Source organism: Xenopus tropicalis, chromosome 9 (genome assembly GCF_000004195.4).
Source record: "Xenopus tropicalis strain Nigerian chromosome 9, UCB_Xtro_10.0, whole genome shotgun sequence".
NCBI classification, from domain to species: Eukaryota; Metazoa; Chordata; class Amphibia; order Anura; family Pipidae; genus Xenopus; species Xenopus tropicalis.
Genome location: NC_030685.2, coordinates 89,361,791 through 89,369,861, shown reverse-complemented (window position 1 = coordinate 89,369,861; position 8,071 = coordinate 89,361,791). Strand labels below are relative to the sequence as shown.

The 8,071-nt window shown below is 53.1% G+C and overlaps 1 pseudogene; it reads right to left on the bottom strand.

The window, feature by feature from the left end:
* Positions 1-4,371: 4,371 nt before the first annotated feature.
* Positions 4,372-4,552, bottom strand: LOC116407880 (annotated as a pseudogene).
* Positions 4,553-8,071: the final 3,519 nt, after the last annotated feature.

Sequence of the window (8,071 nt, the reverse complement as noted above, 5' to 3'; positions counted from 1 at the left end):
ATATATAAGGGGGGGGGGCAGTAATGAAATAGAGAAAGTACAGGGAAGAGCGACTAAGCTGATAAAGGGAATGGGCTCAGTTATGGGGAAAGGCTGGCCCAGTTGGGATTGGTTACACTGGGGAAGGGGCAGTTAAGGGGGGGTCACTATATATATATATAACTATATAAAGGGGGGGGGCAGTAATGAAATAGAGAAAGTACAGAGAAAGGGGAAAGGCTGGCCAGTAGCAATGCCACATAAATACCCCCCAAGAGATCACGCTGCAGCCGGTGTGTGCCAGTCGCTGACAGGGGAAGGGAATAAAGTTTATAATCGGATTAATTGTTCTCTGTGCCACAAATTTCTGGAACATCCAGCCGCACCTTCCCATACCTGTTCTACTGCTCGGGCTCCAATAAAACAGTTAAGCCCCAATAATATGAGGAACACCTGTTCCCTAGTGCGACTCCTGCCCCAGAGACTCTCCCACTGCCAAATCCGACTGGTGCTCAGTGCCAAGGAACCTACTGATGGGCACAGACAATCAGCCCTATAGCAGGCAGCGCAGGGCAGTTCACGTGAGAGGGGGGGTAACTGGCGAAGCTAAATGTGTGCCCCGCAGTGCAGTGACCCCAGTGTGTGTGTGAGCTCTCAGGGTTCATGGGAACATCCCAAGTCAACTGTGACACCGGCTTCTTTAGCCATTCAGAGGCATGTTGCATAGAAACCGTCACAGTCTGCGGCATGGATCTGAGCTCATTACTGTTATTAGGCATAAAGCAAAGGTAAAGTGTTGCAGCCTCAGTGCCCCCATCCCCCAGTGACCATTGTGATAGGGACCTTAGATTGTAAGCTCACTGGGGCAGGGACTGATGGGAATGGGATAGGGACCTTAGATTGTAAGCTCACTGGGGCAGGGACTGATGGGAATGTGATAGGGACCTTAGATTGTAAGCTCACTGGGGCAGGGAATGTAATAGGGACCTTAGATTGTAAGCTCACTGGGGCACGGGCTGATGGGAATGTAATAGGGACCTTAGATTGTAAGCTCACTGGGGCAGGGGCTGATGGGAATGGGATAGGGACCTTAGATTGTAAGCTCACTGGGGCAGGGACTGATGGGAATGTGATAGGGACCTTATATTGTAAGCTCACTGGGGCAGGGACTGATGGGAATGTGATAGGGACCTTAGATTGTAAGCTCACTGGGGCAGGGACTGATGGGATTGTGATAGGGAACCTTAGATTGTAAGCTCACTGGGCGCAGGGACTGATGGAATGGGATAGGGACCTTAGATTGCTAAGCTCACTGGCAGGGACTGATGGGAATGGATAGGGACCTTAGATGTAAGCTCACTGGGGCAGGGGCTGATGGGAATGGGATAGGGACCTTAGATTGTAAGCTCACTGGGGCAGGGACTGATGGGAATGTGATAGGGACCTTAGATTGTAAGCTCACTGGGGCAGGGACTGATGGGAATGTGATAGGGAGTTTAGATTGCAAGCTCACTGGGGCAGGGACCAATGGCAGCGATATTAGGAAAGTAATGGTAATAAGACTGAAAGAGCTTTATATAATGAGATACTCCCTTCCTCAGTACAGGAACAGATGATCAGCTGTAATTATGACTATAATTAGCAATAAAAGATATAGAGGAAATATCACAGAGGCAGATTAATTGGGAGAAAGACTAAATAGTTTCCTCCCTCGGAGCCTGGGGATCAGGAGGAGATTTCAGCAAATGAAACCAGTTTTCTCACATTATTAGTATTATACACATGTTCTGGCTCCCCACACCGGCCCATGTTACCCTACATGTATATTTCCTACAGGCCCAGGTTGAGCTTCTACACACAAAATTGCAAAAAGGTGCAAAGGCCATAAAAAAACTCCAGTTTACCCCATAATAAGGTCCAAAATGTGAAGAATTCAGATCCACCTTTGTCCGAAGACTTGGGTGGGAGCTAAAATTTGCCTTCCTAAAATTCAGTGTCTTTGTTGCCCCCGTGTAAATTTGTTTCCTGCACCAAACATCCAATGAAATAACATTATGGTCACTATTACCCAGGGGTTCAACCACTTGCACATTGGCTATACGTTCTGGGCCATTAGAGATCACTAGATCCAGTATAGCAGGTTCCTGGTTGGCTCCTCAACAACCTGTGACATAAAGTTGTCATGCAGCAAGGTTATAAACTTGTTCCCATTTACTGCCCTGGCAGTACTATTGCCCCAGTCAATATCAGGGTAATTAAAATCCCCCATTATTATCACTTGCCCCAAACTAGCAGCCTTTTCTATTTGCAACAGGAGCTGGGCCTCCTCCTCTTCACTTACATTAGGGGGTCTATAGCATACCCCTACAATTAGTTTGGTAGATTCCTTACTATCTGTGAGAAGCTCAACCCATAAGGATTCAGCTCCCTCTGTTAACCCCATCACTTCCTCCCTAATATTTGCTTTTAATTCCTGCTTAATGAACAGACACACTCCTCCTCCTTTTCTATTGCCCCTGTCCCTCCGAAACAATGTATACCCCCCAATATTAACTGCCCAGTCATGTGACTCATTCAACCAAGTTTCAGCAACTCCAATCCCATCATATTTCCGCTCCAACACCAGTACCTCCAGCTCTCCCATTTTACCAGTCAGACTCCTTGCATTGGTAAACATACATTTAATACTGGTTCCGGCGTGAGAATGACGTGTAAACAACTTATGGGCCTCCCTGCCATTATCAGTATCCCGAAGCAAGTCTCCTCCCCCATTTTCCCTTACTATGCCCACTACCTCATCTATCCTGTCTCCCACAGAATTTCCCGCTGCACCCTCCCCCCCCACTCCTAGTTTAAAATCTCCCCCAACCCGCTAGCCATCTTTTCCCCCAAAGCAGCTGTCCCATCATCATTGAGGTGCCCCCCATCCCTGGCAAAGAGCCTGTAGCCGACTGAGAAATCAGCCCAGTTCTGGAGAAACCCAAAGCCCCCCTCCCTGCACCAATCTCTCAGCCGGGCATTAATCTCCCTGAGCTCCCGCTGCCTTCTTAATGTTGCTCGTGGCACAGGGAATATCTCTGAGAAAATTACCTTGGAAGTCCTCGCCCTCAACTTCGCACCTAGCTTTTTAAAATCGTTCTTGAGGACTTCCCCCCCTCCTCTAACTTTGTCATTGGTACCTATGTGTACCCCCAACCGCCGGGGCTTCCCCCCCTCCTCTAACTTTGTCATTGGTACCCCCAACCGCCAGGGCTTCCCCCCCTCCTCTAACTTTGTCATTGGTACCCCCAACCGCCGGGGCTTCCCCCCCTCCTCTAACTTTGTCATTGGTACCTATGTGTACCCCCAACCGCCGGGGCTTCCCCCCTCCTCTAACTTTGTCATTGGTACCTATGTGTACCCCCAACCGCCGGGGCTTCCCCAGCCCCTCCCAACAATCTGTCCACTCGTTCCACCACATGCCGAATATTCATGTATAAGAAGCCTTCACACAAAGTGCAAAAAACTCAACTTTATCCCTTTATCCCCCTCAACCATAAAGGTCTGCAGGGGGCAAAGGCCTTCAGACCCATTTTGCTGCAAGGCTAGGGGGGGCCACTTTATCCCCCCCACCTTCCATCCTAAAGGCTCCCAAGGGTAGAAGACAACGGCAGACCTTCGGTAAAGTGCCTATGGTGGAGCCAAGTTTGGGGCGGAAGCAGGGCCGCCATCAGAAATCATGGGGCCCCTCACAACAACATTTTGTGGGCCCCTCCCATCAGTACAAAGACCACACACAGACATTGGTAGCCAGGGCCCCCCTAAAACATTGGTAGCCAGGGCCCCCTCAAACATTGGTAGCCAGGGCCCCCTCAAACATTGGTAGCCAGGGCCCCCTAAAACATTGGTAGCCAGGGCCCCCTCAAACATTGGTAGCCAGGGCCCCCTCAAACATTGGTAGCCAGGGCCCCCTCAAACATTGGTAGCCAGGGCCCCCTAAAACATTGGTAGCCAGGGCCCCCTAAAACATTGGTAGCCAGTGCCCCCTAAAACATTGGTAGCCAGGGCCCCCTAAAACAACTCCCCCCCAGCATCCTCCAACTCCCCCCCCAGCATCCTCCCCAGCTCCCCCCCCCAGCATTCTCCATCCTGACGTCACACGTATGCACGGGGCGTGACCAATAGGATTACCGCTGACCACCAATGACAGGGGCCCGGAATGGATTAAAGGGGGCCCTAGCTACTAAGAAAACTGTAGCACCGCCGGGCCCCCTTTAATGGTAAAATCGCCCGGGCCCGGGACGACTGTCCCCCCTGTGCCCCCCTGATGGCGGCCCTGGGCGGAAGGATTCTAATGGCCACACGTCTTCTCCCTTTGATCCCTGCTGGGACCCATACAAATCCACTGCACCAGATCTGTGACTTACGGCACCCCAGGTGGGTAAATCCTGGGGCACAAAGGAGCTCCATAGCTGCCAGCCTCTAGGCCAGAGGATCAAGTGCATCTCTCTCTCACCAGCAGGAGGTGACTGCTCCCCCAACTGGTGAGAACAGATACTACACTTGTATCTTAGCCCAAAGGCAGAGAAGACATCTCCTTTCTTTGTGCAAATCCCCCCATAGATATGCAGATCTGCCCCCAAAGGAGGGGGATAAAGGAGCCAATATGCATTAGGTGCCCCTATTCTCCTATTAGAAGCCTTGTGGCACCCATGTATGTGCAGGGAGAGGGTGGGGGCTGCAGGAATTTGGAAGCAGAATGCTGAGCTTGTTGTTAAGATGAAGATGTGCAGACAGGGGTGTCACTATAGAGAGTGCCATTATATATAGGGCGGCAGTCTAACCCCTGGCTCTCCCAGCCATATATTCTCCTGTGCTGGGGGGGAACTTGTCTAGTCAGCTTGGGTGCAAATGAACGGCTCGTTTGGGCTGAGCGTTCCAGAAGAACAAGAATGCACAGAAATGTCTGTGTGTGAGGCACCAGTCGGAATGTCCCCCATGGGCTGTCATTAGCAACCTCATTAGCAACACGTTCGTTATGCTCAGAGTCACCCGAGCTGCTAATGGCACCCTGCATAGAATGTCACTGGGTTGCTTCTGGGTTCATGCAGTTGCGGATAGGATTCCAGGAACTTCAGTTATTAAATTATAATTTACTGTCGTTCCTCAGATACATAGTAGGTTTAAAGTGATCAACTGGATCGTTCCTGTACCATAAGTGTCAGTATCACTGGATCCTCTCAGCCTTTCCTTGAAGCTATCTAATGTATCCGCCACAACAGCCCCTTCACAGTGTCCATTTCAGGGTTACAGTATCAAAGAGGACATTGTGTAGAGCCTCAGGGAAAGGCTTGGGGAGGGGAACCATATGAGAGCCTCATCCTTACATGGATAATTAGCATTTACTGGCTGCAGACTGACCCGCTTTCTGTGCAGCCATGCAGCATTCATGTGATTGAGACTATTGATATCCATGTTGGATAAGGATAACAACATTTTTTTGAACTGGTATTTTAGCCATAGACAATCACTATTTATTGGGCTGGGGGGCTGTTTGTGCCTCTGGGTACTGGGAATGCCAGGGGGGCTGTAAGGTGCCACAGACAGTCACTATTTATTGGGCTGGGGGGGGCTGTTTGTGCCTCTGGGTACTGGGAATGCCAGGGGGGCTGTAAGGTGCCACAGACAGTCACTATTTATTGGGCTGGGGGGGCTGTTTGTGCCTCTGGGTACTGGAATGCCAGGGGGGCTGTAAGGTGCCACAGACAGTCACTATTTATTGGGCTGGGGGGGGGGCTGTTTGTGCCTCTGGGTACTGGGAATGCCGGGGGGGCTGTAAGGTGCCACAGACAGTCACTATTTATTGGGCTGGGGGGCTGTTTGTGCCTCTGGGTACTGGGAATGCCAGGGGGGCTGTAAGGTGCCACAGACAGTCACTATTTATTGGGCTGGGGGGGCTGTTTGTGCCTCTGGGTACTGGGAATGCCAGGGGGGCTGTAAGGTGCCACAGACAGTCACTATTTATTGGGCTGGGGGGGCTGTTGTGCCTCTGGGTACTGGGAATGCCAGGGGGGCTGTAAGGTGCCACAGACAGTCACTATTTATTGGGCTGGGGGGGGGGGGCTGTTTGTGCCTCTGGGTACTGGGAATGCCAGGGGGGCTGTAAGGTGCCACAGACAGTCACTATTTATTGGGCTGGGGGGGGGTGTTTGTGCCTCTGGGTACTGGGAATGCCAGGGGGGCTGTAAGGTGCCACAGACAGTCACTATTTATTGGGCTGGGGGGGGGGCTGTTTGTGCCTCTGGGTACTGGGAATGCCGGGGGGGCTGTAAGGTGCCACAGACAGTCACTATTTATTGGGCTGGGGGGGGGGTGTTTGTGCCTCTGGGTACTGGGAATGCCAGGGGGGCTGTAAGGTGCCACAGACAGTCACTATTTATTGGGCTGGGGGGGGGGCTGTTTGTGCCTCTGGGTACTGGGAATGCCGGGGGGCTGTAAGGTGCCACAGACAGTCACTATTTATTGGGCTGGGGGGGGCTGTTTGTGCCTCTGGGTACTGGGAATGCCGGGGGGGCTGTAAGGTGCCACAGACAGTCACTATTTATTGGGCTGGGGGGGCTGTTTGTGCCTCTGGGTACTGGGAATGCCAGGGGGGCTGTAAGGTGCCACAGACAGTCACTATTTATTGGGCTGGGGGGGCTGTTTGTGCCTCTGGGTACTGGGAATGCCAGGGGGCTGTAAGGTGCCACAGACAGTCACTATTTATTGGGCTGGGGGGGGGGCTGTTTGTGCCTCTGGGTACTGGGAATGCCAGGGGGGCTGTAAGGTGCCACAGACAGTCACTATTTATTGGGCTGGGGGGGCTGTTTGTGCCTCTGGGTACTGGGAATGCCGGGGGGGGCTGTAAGGTGCCACAGACAGTCACTATTTATTGGGCTGGGGGGGCTGTTTTGTGCCTCTGGGTACTGGGAATGCCAGGGGGGCTGTAAGGTGCCACAGACAGTCACTATTTATTGGGCTGGGGGGGGGGGGGCTGTTTGTGCCTCTGGGTACTGGGAATGCCAGGGGGGCTGTAAGGTGCCACAGACAGTCACTATTTATTGGGCTGGGGGGGGGGCTGTTTGTGCCTCTGGGTACTGGGAATGCCAGGGGGGCTGTAAGGTGCCACAGACAGTCACTATTTATTGGGGCTGGGGGGGGCTGTTTGTGCCTCTGGGTACTGGGAATGCCGGGGGGGGCTTGTAAGGTGCCACAGACAGTCACTATTTATTGGGCTGGGGGGGCTGTTTGTGCCTCTGGGTACTGGGAATGCCAGGGGGGCTGTAAGGTGCCACAGACAGTCACTATTTATTGGCTGGGGGGGGGGGGGCTGTTTGTGCCTCTGGGTACTGGGAATGCCAGGGGGGCTGTAAGGTGCCACAGTCAGTCACTATTTATTGGGGCTGGGGGGGCTGTTTGTGCCTCTGGGTACTGGGAATGCCAGGGGGGCTGTAAGGTGCCACAGACAGTCACTATTTATTGGGCTGGGGGGGGGGCTGTTTGTGCCTCTGGTACTGGGAATGCCAGGGGGCTGTAAGGTGCCACAGACAGTCACTATTTATTGGGCTGGGGGGGGGGCTGTTTGTGCCTCTGGGTACTGGGAATGCCGGGGGGGCTGTAAGGTGCCACAGACAGTCACTATTTATTGGGCTGGGGGGGGGGGCTGTTTGTGCCTCTGGGTACTGGGAATGCCGGGGGGGCTGTAAGGTGCCACAGACAGTCACTATTTATTGGGCTGGGGGGGGGGGGTGTTTGTGCCTCTGGGTACTGGGAATGCCAGGGGGGCTGTAAGGTGCCACAGACAGTCACTATTTATTGGGCTGGGGGGGGGGGCTGTTTGTGCCTCTGGGTACTGGGAATGCCGGGGGGGCTGTAAGGTGCCACAGACAGTCACTATTTATTGGGCTGGGGGGGCTGTTTGTGCCTCTGGGTACTGGGAATGCCAGGGGGGCTGTAAGGTGCCACAGACAGTCACTATTTATTGGGCTGGGGGGGCTGTTTGTGCCTCTGGGTACTGGGAATGCCAGGGGGGCTGTAAGGTGCCACAGACAGTCACTATTTATTGGGCTGGGGG